This window comes from Phyllobates terribilis, unplaced genomic scaffold (genome assembly GCF_046119375.1).
Source record: "Phyllobates terribilis strain yellow unplaced genomic scaffold, ASM4611937v1 Scaffold_4__5_contigs__length_816908805, whole genome shotgun sequence".
NCBI lineage: Eukaryota > Metazoa > Chordata > Amphibia > Anura > Dendrobatidae > Phyllobates > Phyllobates terribilis.
The window spans coordinates 683,689,113-683,702,548 of NW_027362764.1; the positions used below are offsets into that span (position 1 = coordinate 683,689,113).

General features: G+C 47.4%; 1 non-coding gene and 2 pseudogenes across 1 annotated transcript; all 3 read right to left on the reverse strand.

The window, feature by feature from the left end:
* Positions 1-8,116: 8,116 nt before the first annotated feature.
* LOC141267945 (5S ribosomal RNA) lies at positions 8,117-8,236 on the reverse strand (annotated as a pseudogene).
* A 606-nt stretch (positions 8,237-8,842) lies between these two features.
* LOC141266453 (5S ribosomal RNA) lies at positions 8,843-8,961 on the reverse strand. Its single transcript, XR_012320489.1, has one exon. It is a non-coding gene; the product is annotated as a 5S ribosomal RNA (ribosomal RNA).
* A 951-nt stretch (positions 8,962-9,912) lies between these two features.
* LOC141268091 (5S ribosomal RNA) lies at positions 9,913-10,032 on the reverse strand (annotated as a pseudogene).
* Positions 10,033-13,436: the final 3,404 nt, after the last annotated feature.

The window sequence follows — 13,436 nt, forward strand, 5'->3', positions numbered from 1 at the left end:
AGAGACTCCTGCCCGCTCACCTGGGAGCGCTCATCTGCTACCTGTCTGTTGGTCTTCCTGGAGGCTCCGCCGTCACATGCTGTGACCACCCGATTATCCAGAGTCTCTCGCCTGCTCACCTGGGAGCTCACGTCTATCATCTGCCGCCACAGGTCGTACCAATCCTTTACCCAGAGACTGCCCCGGTCACTTGCCGTGACCTCCTGCCCGTTCATCCAGAGACTGCCCCGGTCACTTGCTGTGACCTCCTGCCCGTTCATTCAGAGACTGCCCCGGTCACTTGCCGTGACCTCCTGCCCGTTCATCCAGAGACTGCCCCGGTCACTTGCCGTGACCTCCTGTCCGTTCATTCAGAGACTGTCCCAGTCACCTGCTGTGACTGCCTGCCCGTCTACCCTGGTCGCCACCCGCTCCCTTACAAGGACCGCCCCCTTGTATAGTAGCTCAGAGGTTCCGCCTCCCAGACCCGTTACAGTTTGCTTGGGCACCGGAACCCGGTGGCACCCAAGCTCCCTCGCTCTCGGACCTGTGTCATGAACTGTCCCGTCAGAGGTCCCAACAGGAGTCCATCCTGGGTCACCTGCGGAATGTCAATTCTCGCCTGGACACTCTGACTGCTCTGCCTGCAACCACCGCCAGTGCCATGACTCGCAATCTGGCAGCTCCACTGCCCACTAATAACATGGTATCCTGCCCCGGACCCCGGCTTTCTGCACCTCCTCGTTTCGGAGGCGACTCCGCCCAGGCTCGGGGCTTCATAAATCAGTGCACCCTGCACTTTGAACTCCTGTCTCACCAGTTTAACTCCGACCGGGCCAAAATTGCCTTCATCATGTCCCATCTCACCGGAGAGGCCCTGGCCTGGCTAAATCCTCTATGGGAGAGAGGAGACCCCCTGGTGTCCGACTTGCCTGCCTTTCTCATGGCTTTCCGGAAAGTCTTCGACGAACCCGGACGGAAGACCTCATCCGCATCATCTCTGCTACGCCTCCGTCAGGGAAGTCTCACCGTGGGCCAATATGCCATACGGTTCCGTACCCTTGCCTCGGAGCTGGCCTGGGATAATGACGCTCTGGTTTCCATCTTCTGGGAGGGTCTGTCCGGCCGTATTAAAGATGAACTTGCCGGTCGGGACATTCCTACCACTCTCGATGACCTAATAACTCTTGCCATCCAGATTGACCTGCGGTTCCAGGAGCGTGCCAAAGAGGTCACCCATGAGAGGAGGTTTCCACGTCTAGCTCCTACTTTTCAGAAACCCGTCACTCCCTCCGTCTCTCCTCAGCTACACTCTCCTGAGCCTATGCACGTCGACCAGACCAAGATGGTCGGTTCTCGCCAAGAATCTCGAGGGAAGCTGTTTCTATTGTGGCAGTATGAAGCACTTCATCCGTTCCTGCCCGGAAAAGCCGGGAAACGCCAGTGTCTAGGACCACTCGGAGAGGTCGTCCTAGACAAAAGTAAGCCCTCTCCGTCTCTGACCTTACCGGTCTCTATTGCTTGGGGAGAAAACCGTCTCTTTGAACTCGCCCATCTGGATTCTGGAGCTGCTGGAAACCTCATCTCCCAGTCTCTGGTAGAGAGATACCATATTCCCACCAAGTCCCTGGCTGAACCATTGTCAGTCGCCTCCGTGGATGGAAGACTTCTCTCGGAGACCATCCTGCTCGTCACCGAACCCATAACCCTGCAGGTGGGAATGCTGCACTCTGAGGAGTTCTCATTCCATGTGCTGTCCGGACTTTCTCACTCCCTGTTGCTAGGTCTACCTTGGCTCCAGACACATGAACCCGTATTGAACTGGCGGTCCGGTGAAGTACTCCGATGGGGTCCTGACTGCCATAGGACCTGCCTGGTCCCGGTCCGTCTACTTCGCCCTCAGCCTACTCCAGCTAACTTACCTGGTCTCCCGGCTCCCTACTGGCCCTATGCGGACGTCTTCGGTAAGAAGGAAGCTGAGACGTTGCCACCCCATAGGCCATACGATTGCCCGATCGACCTGGTACCTGGCACCACTCCTCCCCGTGGGCGTATCTACCCGTTGTCTGCAGCCGAGACCCGAGCCATGTCTGAGTACATTGAAGAGAATCTGGCTAGGGGATTTATCCGAAAATCTACCTCCCCGGCTGGAGCCGGATTCTTCTTTGTCAAAAAGAAAGACGGCTCGCTACGTCCCTGTATTGACTACAGAGGACTCAATCTCATCACGGTAAAAAACAAATATCCCCTGCCACTCATCTCCGAATTGTTTGACCGTCTCAAGGGCGCCAGGATCTTCTCCAAGCTGGATCTACGAGGAGCGTATAATCTGGTCCGTATCCGTCAAGGAGACGAGTGGAAGACGGCATTCAATACCCGGGACGGTCACTCTGAGTACCTTGTGATGCCCTTCGGTCTCTGTAATGCTCCCGCGGTCTTTCAGGAACTAGTCAACGACATCTTCCGTGACCTCCTGTACTCCTGCGTAGTGGTATACCTGGAAGATATCTTGGTCTTCTCTCCGGATCTCCCCACACACCGGAGGGATGTTCGTCAGGTCCTGCTTAGGCTTCGGCAGAACCACCTTTACGCCAAATACGAGAAGTGCCTCTTCGATCAGACCTCCCTTCCGTTCTTGGGCTATGTCATCTCCCAAACAGGTCTGCAAATGGATCCCGAGAAGCTCTCTTCCGTTCTAAAATGGCCTCGTCCTGAAGGTTTGAAGGCGATACAGCGATTCCTGGGCTTCGCTAATTATTATCGTCTTTTCATCCCACACTTCTCGTCTCGGACTGCTCCCATATCTGCACTTACCCGTAAGGGGGCTAACCCCAGGACATGGTCACCTGAAGCCGAGGAGGCCTTCCTTTCCCTAAAGAAAGCCTTCGCCTCTGCTCCCGTCCTGCACCGTCCGGACTGTAATAAACAATTCTACCTGGAGGTTGATGCCTCCTCCTCCGGAGCCGGAGCGGTGATCACCCAGAAGTCTTCTACCGGGAGAATGGTAACGTGCGGCTTCTTCTCCAAAATCTTCTCCTCGTCGGAGCGCAACTACTCCATTGGAGACCGGGAATTGCTAGCCATCAAATTGGCACTGGGAGAGTGGCGCTATCTGCTTGAAGGGGCTCTCTACCCGGTAATTATCTACACGGATCACAAAAACCTGGCATATCTCCAAAATGCCCAGAGACTCAATCCTCGCCAGGCCCGGTGGTCGTTGTTTTTTGCCCGCTTCGACTTCATTCTTCATTTCCGTCCTGCGGACAAGAACGTCAAAGCTGATGCCTTGTCCCGGTCCTTCCTGTCCTCCGATCAAGAGGAGGAACCTACGCACATCATCGACTCCTCCAAGGTGATGAATGTGGCCCCCTTGGATCTGACTCGTCTTCCACCCGGCAAGACGTTCGTAGCTGTGCCAGATCGGGAGAGGGTTCTTCGCTGGGGACATTCTTCTAAACTAGCTGGCCATGCTGGCCAAAAGAAGACCTTCCAACTTATTACCCGGCATTACTGGTGGCCTACCCTGCGTAAGGACGTGGTAGACTTCGTCGCGGCCTGTTCATCCTGTGCCCGTAACAAAGTTCCCCGACATCTACCTGCCGGCCATCTCCTGCCCCTTCCCCTACCTGCTGCTCCTTGGCAACACATCGCTATGGACTTTATCACCGACCTTCCAGTTTCTGCCGGTTGTACTGTCATTTGGGTTGTCGCTGACCGTTTTTCTAAGATGGCCCACTTCATTCCCCTGCCTGGTCTTCCGTCTGCACCCGAGCTGGCTAAAGACTTTATCCGCCACATCTTCCGTCTCCATGGTCTGCCCCTCCACATCGTGTCGGATCGTGGGGTTCAGTTCACCTCTCGCTTCTGGAGAGCCACATGTAAGCTGCTGGACATTACCCTGGATTTCTCCTCCGCTTACCACCCTCAGTCCAATGGTCAAGTGGAGCGGATCAATCAGATCTTGTCCAGCTACCTCCGGCACTTCGTTGATGCTCACCACTCGGACTGGGTGGATCTCCTACCATGGGCCGAGTTCTCTTATAACAACCATGAGAGCGAGTACTCTTCCAAATCCCCGTTCTTTATAGTCGGTGGCCAACATCCCCGGATTCCACTTCCTGTCTCCGTTTCTGTGGACAACCCTGCTGCGGAGTCTCTTGTCAGCGAATTTTCTACTATTTGGGAGAGCACCAGGTCCGCTCTTCTTCTCTCCTCTGAGCGGATGAAGAGATATGCTGATAAGAGACGTCTGGATCCGCCCCAAGTCCGTCCGGGAGACAAGGTTTGGCTCTCATCCAAACATGTGCGGCTCAAAGTACCCTCCTACAAGTTGGGTCCTCGATTCATCGGCCACTTCGAAGTCCTCAGGCAAATTAACCCTGTGGCCTACAAATTAAAACTCCCGGCCACCCTACGGATCCCTAACTCCTTCCACGTATCTCTCCTCAAACCCGTTGTCTTTAACTTTTTTTCCAAAAATCCAGGTGCCCCTCCTGCTCCGGTTTCCGCTGATGACATCTTTGAGGTAGAGAGTATTCTGGCCTCCAAGAGGGTAAGAGGAAAAACCTTTTTTCTGGTAGATTGGAAGGGGTTTGGTCCTGAGGAGAGAACTTGGGAACCCAGGGAGAACATCAACGCCCCGCTTCTCCTTGAGAAATTTCTTTCTGACCAAAAAAAGAGGGGGCCTAAAGGGGGGGGTACTGTAGCATCGGCGTTACACACTCATTCACCAATATCCTCAAAATCTATGCCTTTCTTAGCTACTCCTGTACCAATGGAGGAACTTATCCTGTCATTGGAAGAAACTTTCACATTCCCCACAAATCTAAGTGCTTCACGATATAACAACACTCGTGTGTCCCTTCCAATAGCAGGATGGACAGCTCCACCATGGTGGGTAGCGATTCGAGATCTATCCCTCATTACACCCCACAGCATAGCTGTATGTGGTCCAGGATCTACCAGCATACGATGTAATAGAATTAATATTACAAATAATGAGTTGGGATCCATACCTGTTAATCTAGAATCATTACAGGTTATATTTCTACCAAGTCATGTCCCCTATACATCAGAAAATAATGAAGGATCTACTCTATTCGGGGGCCTAGTATACGAATTAACCGAAGGAACATCAGGTTTGTTGCATGATTTAATAAATAGTTCAGGATATAATGAAGATACGAATACATGCAATCAAACAGTAAGAGGAATACTAAGACACCCCTGGTGCCCGTCCCCGAGGTTACAACCCCTCATATGGTATGCATCTGAAATTTCTTATAGGTTGCTATCCCATTTAGGTGGAGAACATATCATTCTTCCAGAAAATATGTATTATGTTTGTGGAACTTTTGCTTACAAATTTCTACCTTATGATGGTGTTGGTACATGTACCCTAGCAAGATTGACCCTAGCTACATGGACCATCGCCCATGATGAGATAGACCTTGATCAGATACCAAGACATATGATGCAGAAGAGAAGAGCTAAAACCCAGCCTTTGATACACACTCCATGGTACACAAAGTTTGGACTCACTCTCACAATTACAGGATTGGCTATCCACAATTCTCATAACATTGAACAATTAGCAGAATTGTTTGATAATGTCACAGATGAAGTATTCGATGCCATCCTAATACTAAACAATCAAACTCGGTTTCATGCAAAAGTACTAAATCAACATACTATAGTATTGGACTATTTAACGGCCAGTCAAGGAGGTATGTGTCAGATAATCGGTCCTGCCTGTTGCAACTATGTAGATGCCAATTTTTCAGTTAGAGTAGATAAACACATCGCCAAAGCCATGGAATTAAAAGAAAGATTCAGAGAAGAACATTCCCATGATGATGAAACCATTTTTAGCAGTTGGTTACAATGGTTGAACCCTGCTAACTGGTTTAAAGGTATAGGAGGATGGATTGTCGGTGTAGGTCACATGTTCCTACAAATTTGTCTGTTTGCTTTCATCATCATATTGCTCATAAAATTATGTAAGTGGGCCATAAACAAAATCCGAAGACCCAAGAACGTCTTAAACGTTCATCTCCTTCCGGCAAATGAAAATTCTGAAATACCTCTCCTTGCTCCTCCCCCTCCTTTTCGGAGAGAGGGCAGAAGATACTATTACTTTGATGTAGAGGTGTAAGTGACAAGTGATAATATTATTATCAGAGAGAGGAAAATGATAGGAAAATTAGTAAACCATATCAATTAATCTCTTTTAATATAACCCTTTAACACTCCTATAAACCAATGTAGTAAAATATGCTGCTTAAACAACTAAATTATAATAAGATTAATCAATAATCTCTAAGCAAAGATGTAAAGTTTACCCAAGCCACTGTGGAATTTGCAGGGGTTGCTTATCTTAGTCAAAATGCCCTTTTGAGGTCAGGTTGATCTAGGGAAAGCACATTGACCAACAAAACAGGTACATTGCATCAAGTAATTATATAAGTACATAGGTAAGCATTTTATGTAATCGCCTGATTACTAATGATTGGATGCTAGTTGTTTATATTGTAAGATGATTGGTTATGTTATAATCTTCCTATGTCCCACCTACTATGTACAACCCACAATTTATACTATAAGAATTGTGCCCCAATACAATGGAGGCAGTTCTGTTCTAATATTGATCAGAGCTCTTGTGGCTACAATAAAACTTTCTTTAATCTGCAGAGATAGTGTGTGCACTCATCCTTTGGGAGACTGAGACGTTATTCCATATCAACTACCATATGTAGAACAGGTGTGCCATACGACTGGCTATAAAAGCCCATGGTACAGAAAGGGGGGGCTCTCTTGCTCTGCCCACCCCACAAGACACAGAATCTTCATGCTGAGAAGCAGATGACATGTAGGCCTGGACACATGCTGGACAAAGACATGATTTACCAGCCAGGATCCAAGGAAAGATGGGTGAATCTCAACAATTAAGCTAATTATGGACAAATGGACAATTACTTTATAACTAATTATTGTATATACCTGCTGCAATCTGATTCTTTTTAATGGACAATCCAAGAATAAATAGATAAATTTTTTTATAAGAATATCGTGATATTGATACTTTGAGAAGTCCTCAGTAGAAAAAAATAATACAGGAAGAGTATTATTTTACAGTCTCCCATCCAAGTAAAAACCAGGCCCGACCCTGCTTAGCTTCCGAGATAAGATGAGATCAGGCATGTTCAGAGTGGTGTGGCCATAGACAGACACAAGCCTCTCACTTGCTGCTTTTCTACTTTGACGTCTGGCTGCCGGCTGCCCTTTCCAGTGCTCAGCAAGACCAGGTCCTTTTGTGCTTTCCCTTCTTTTCAATTTTTTTGCTGGCTTCCTTAAAAGGTCTTGTAGACACTGATCGGCTGCAGCGCTGTCGACGGAACGTCAGCTTCACGGCCAATGCCACAGGCCGGGAGCAGAGGCGAGACTCACCGGTAGACCCGGGTAGGGTGAGTAGAGCGCGGTTAGTTGCTTTCTAATAGCTTGCAGCCGGGGATTAACTTTTAATGAAAGGGAACAATCCCTTTGACTGTCTGCAGCGCGCCACACCTAGGAAGCGCACTCTCACACACAAGCCAGCATGCACACGTGCTCGCACGTGACAACACCCCCTATCTGCCCCTACAACCTCTCCGTCACCATGCGTCAGACTCTCCTGCCTGTTTTATAATTTCAGGGCCCTAGCAGGAATCACCCCCCCCCTCCCCAATTCCTTCCGCACCTTCCTTGCCTTCCTTGCACTGAGGTTAGCTCTTTGGCAGCCGTCTGGCTTGGTTACACAAGCTTCTTTGCAGAGAAACATGTTACTTCTGCTGGCCCTCGCTAGGCGGCTGGCATCCAAAACCTTCCCTGGGCACCTGCTGAAAGCCTGGCCCCTTCACGGCCCTGAGTGCTTTTAACGCCATCATTTCCACACGGCGAGCTGCGGAGTCAATAAGCACTCCTAGCCGTGGCAAGGAGCTCGGTGTCAGGCCTGCGTGAAGGCGGCAGGGTAGCGTACTTAGCTGCCAACTGGCTCAGAGGCCTTGGGGCTTCCATCATCTAAGTTACTTAAGGTCGGTGTCCGGCAAGGCGCCGTTCCATGCTAGCCGAGCTGGGCAGTAGGGCAAAACGTCATCAAAATGGTCTACAGGACCCGGTGTTCCCAGGAGGTATCCCATCCAAGTACTGTCCGAGCCCAGCCCTGCTTTGCTTCCGAGATCAGATGAGATCGGGCGTATCCAAGGTGGTATGGCCAGTAGAAGCTGCTCGATCCATCGCCCGGCCAGCCTTTCTCAGGATCGCTTGGTGGCGAGCAATCTGGCCGTGACGGGGCGGGCTCCGAAGGGTCCATGCAAAGTTTGTGCCGTCCCTACAGGTGTGGTTTGTTTAGCAGTGATTCACCCGCCGAATCAGGTGTCTTCAAAAATGTCTCGTCGCAGGGTCTCCTGCAGGCTAAACCCTTCATCGCGGTAATGTGACAGAAAGAGCAAGCTGGACCCGTAACTTGGGGGCGGAGCGAGACGTCCAGGGGTGAATGAAGGAAGAGGGTGAGATGGTTGCCAGTGACTTTGAGCTGCTCTTCAGGGGGGAGGGTCGTGTTGCCTGCAAAGGTCTTCTGCTTGGGGTTACCGGTGGTTGCCTCCAGCCACGCGGGAGACGCTGGTCCTAGTATTAAAATTAAAGAAACAACAATGCTGGAGGCCCACGGTGATCAGAAGGATGCTGGCATTTTGCAGAGATGAAATAGCGCAAGAGAGAAAGCAAATGAAAAAAAGAAAAGAGAATGAATGTGTGCACTTGGGAAAGGGAATGGAAAAAAGGCATAGAAGAGAATGCCCCCTGCTGGTGGAAGGAAGGAAAAAGCAAAAGCCTACAGCACCTGGTATTCCCAGGTGGTCTCCCATTCAAGTACTAACCAGGCCCAGCCCTGCTTAGCTTCTGAGATCAGATGAGATCGGGCATGTTCAGGGTGGTGTGGCCGTAGCCTGAGACAGGCCTCTCACTTGCTGCTTTTCTACTTTGACGTCTGGCTGCCGGCTGCCCTTTCCAGTGCTCAGCAAGACCAGGTCCTTTTGTGCTTTCCCTTCTCTTCAATTTTTTTGCTGGCTTCCTTAAAAGGTCTTGTAGACACAACGCCCCACTCAGAGCCGCTGAGCTCACTGATCGGCTGCAGCGCTGTCGACGGAACGTCAGCTTCACGGCCAATGCCACAGGCCGGGAGCAGAGGCGAGACTCACCGGTAGACCCGGGTAGGGTGAGTAGAGCGCGGTTAGTTGCTTTCTAATAGCCTGCAGCCGGGGATTAACTTTTAATGAAAGGGAACAATCCCCTTGACTGTCTGCAGTGCGCCACACCTAGGAAGCGCACTCTCACACACAAGCCAGCATGCACACGTGCTCGCACGTGACAACACCGCCTATCTGCCCCTACAACCGCTCCGTCACCATGCGTCAGACTCTCCTGCCTGTTTTATGATTTCAGGGCCCTAGCAGGAATCACCCCCCCCTCCCCAATTCCTTCCGCACCTTCCTTACCTTCCTTGCCTTCCTTGCACTGAGGTTAGCTCTTTGGCAGTCGTCTGGCTTGGTTACACAAGCTTCTTTGCAGAGAAACATGTTACTTCTGCTGGCCCTCGCTAGGCGGCCGGCATCCAAAACCTTCCCTGGGCATCTGCTGAAAGTCTGGCCCCTTCACGGCCCCGGGTGCTTTTAACGCCATCATTTCCACACGGCGAGCTGCGGAGTCAATAAGCACTCCTAGCCGTGGTAAGGAGCTCGGTGTCAGGCCTGCGTGAAGGGCAGCGGGGTAGCGTACTTAGCTGCCAACTGACTCAGAGGCCTTGGGGCTTCCATCATCTAAGGTACTTAAGGTCGGTGTCCGGCAAGGCGCCGTTCCATGCTAGCCGAGCTGGGCAGTAGGGCAAAACGTCATCAAAATGGTCTACAGCACCCGGTGTTCCCAGGTGGTCTCCCATTCAAGTACTGTCTGAGCCCAGCCCTGCTTTGCTTCCGAGATCAGACGAAATCGGGCGTATCCAAGGTGGTATGGCCAGTAGACGCTGCTCGATCCATCGCCCGGCCAGCCTTTCTCAGAATCGCTTGATGGCGAGCAATCTGGCCGTGATGGGGCTGGCTCCGAAGGGTCCATGCAAAGGCTGTGCCATCCCTACAGGTGTGGTTTGTTTAGCAGTGATTCACCCGCCGCATCAGGTTTCTTCAAAAATGGCTCGGCGCAGGGTCTCCTGCAGGCTAAACCCTTCATCGCGGTAATGTGACAGAAAGAGCAAGCTGGACCCGTAACTTGGGGGCGGAGCGAGACGTCCAGGGGTGAATGAAGGAAGAGGGTGAGATGGTTGCCAGTGACTTTGAGCTGCTCTTCAGGGGGGAGGGTCGTGTTGCCTGCAAAGGTCTTCTGCTTGGGGTTACCGGTGGTTGCCTCCAGCCACGCGGGAGACGCTGGTCCTGGTGAAAAGGAGCCTAGTATTAAAAGTAAAGAAGCAACAATGCTGGAGGCCCACGGTGATCAGAAGGATGCTGGTATTTTGCAGAGATGAAATAGCGCAAGAGAGAAAGCAAATGAAAAAAAGAAAAGAGAATGAATGTGTGCACTTGTGAAGGGGAATGGAAAAAAGGCATAAAAGAGAGTGCCCCCTGCTGGTGGAATGAAGGAAAAAGCAAAAGCCTACAGCATCTGGCATTCCCAGGCGGTCTCTGTTAAATGGTTAATTATGGAAATTCATTTGGAATGTTAATCGATAATCTTTTTTCTGAGTTCTATGCCTCAGCCATCGTGTCTAGTTGACATGCGCTATTTGTGTGTGTACTTTTGGTTCACTACCATATGTAGAACAGGTGTCCATACGACTGGCTATGAAAGCCCATGATACAGAAAGGGGGGGCTCTCTTGCTCTGCCCACCCCACAAGACACAGAATCTTCATGCTGAGAAGCAGATGACATGTAGGCCTGGACACATGCTGGACAAAGACATGATTTACCAGCCAGGATCCAAGGAAAGATGGGTGAATCTCAACAATTAAGCTAATTATGGACAAATGGACAATTACTTTATAACTAATTATTGTATGTACCTGCTGCAATCTGATTCTTTTTAATGGACAATCCAAGAATAAATAGATACATTTTTTTATAAGAATATCGTGATATTGATACTTTGAAAAGTCCTCAGTAGAAAAAAATAATACAGGAAGAGTATTATTTTACAATGGTGAGCCAGCCAGTCCTGTTTTTTTGTTTTTTAAATTAAGTAAGTGAATTTCTTCCGTGAACAAGGGGGGAGTCCTGACGAGCTGAACAGCTGTTGTTCACGTGTCAGTAAATTCACTAGTTTGTCACGAGAAGCAGAAAGGACCTACAGACTGAGGAAAGACAGGAAGCAGAGGTACTATCAAGGAACAGAATCACACAGGAAAAGAATCAGACGAACTGAAGACAGGACGTGCTGATAAAGAGAAGCCAAGGAATCTTAAGGTAAGCAAAATATGGATATAATTTCTTCTTTTGCTAAACAAAGTAATATTAATTTTAAATTTAATGTAGGAGATGACATAGAAGTTTTGTGGCTCAGTTTATGCAAAGAATGTGAATTGCAGAATTTACAGTTAACTTCTAAATTGGTAAATAGAGACAAACAGAAATTGAGAAATATTCTACATTTGGTAGATTTTTTTCATAGTCTTGTGTTAGAGATTTCTAAGCAGGAAAATAGTGTAGAAGTGTCAGACGGTGATACTGATTCTGACTGTAATGTGGAAAATGAACAAGAAGTAAGACACGTGTCTGTAACTGAAGGTGACCTTGGGTCTGACCAAGAGACGGACATACAGAAACCTGACATGGGAGGAGACATGACTGACATACGAGAAACCGAAATACTAGGTGATGTGGGAGGAGACGTGAGTGACGTAGGAGGAACGGACGTACAAGAGCCACTAAAAATATCAGAGAATTTTGGAATTACCCAGGCTCAACTCCAAATTAAAATGAGGAAAAATTTGCTGAAATTATACAAAATCATGCCAAAATATGATGTCAAAATCCATGCCTGTAGAAATTCAGAGACATTTGAGAGCTTCTCTGATAAGTTTGATTTATCCAATGAGGAGAGGAATCAATTATTTAAAATATGGATTCCTGTGACATTGTCCAGACGTTTACATTTAATGCCCTGTGAAAATGACTCTCCTAATGGATGGGAAAATGATTCGGACAGATTAAGATATTTGATTTATTGTGTCACAAAGGATTTTCCCAACATAGAAGATCTGCAGAAACTAAGGATTGGTAGGAAGGAATGTACATATACATTCATGTCCATATTTGAACGGTTGTACAAAGCTCTCATCAAAAATGGAAAAGTACAACATATGATAACAACTTTTGTACAAAAATTCAAATTCCTAAATTCAGTTTCCCAAGTTATGGCATCACAAAAAAAATCATTATTTGAATGTGCGCAGATGCTGGATTTTGTTAGAAAACATGAGAATCGTGAAAAGAAAATAAATCAAGCTATATTTATAAAACCAGGAAAGGTAAAATCTTACCAAAAGCCAATATCAAACTCTCCTAGACTGAGTCATCCCCATAGTGAACTCTATCAAATACGCAGAAGATTTCATATATGTTATAAGCCATATCAGCCAGTGCAAAGATCCATCTCTCCACAGAATGAGTTAATTCTCAGTCAGAACTGTGATTCTCTAAAAAGGAAAATGGCTGAAACTGATGGACAGAGACAGGTGAGACGACCAACTCACAGTGACGTCATGGAATGTGGACAGAAGAACAGGCAGTTCTCTGAGGTTTTGAAGGATAGAAAAATGTCTTTACTAAATAGGGCGTTAATGGGGATATTTGAGAGAGACAGAAGATTTGGTTTAGGGAGTGGCTAAGGAAAAACTGCAATTATAATGTTGTATCAAAATGTAATACAATGTCTCAATATTTATTTATAATCTTATACAGTAAAATTGTAGTTACATAGTTTCTAATAGTTCATATATATATATATATATATATATATATATACACTTGTCTAAGTAGAGATTGCGTATAATTGTATTTATATATACGTTTATAAAATATATATATATATTAATTAATAAATTAGAACTTCATATATATAAATTTAAGTAGCAATATTTTGAATTACATTAGAGCCAACCAATATATGTATAAGATATTTAAATAATTCTGTTTCTGTATGAATTTGATATGTAATTTTATTTTCTTATATTTCCTTAGAGTTTTCATTCCAAAGCAGGATTTGATCAAAGAACTCTAAAATGGATTTATTTCTTTATTCACACAGGAAGTGAAAAAATTGCATGATTTTATGTGTATAACATTTTAAAATAATAACAATATATCTAGTTGAACTATAATATATATTTAATACTTTTTAATTCTTTTGTGTTGCTAATATTTTCTGTGCATGAAG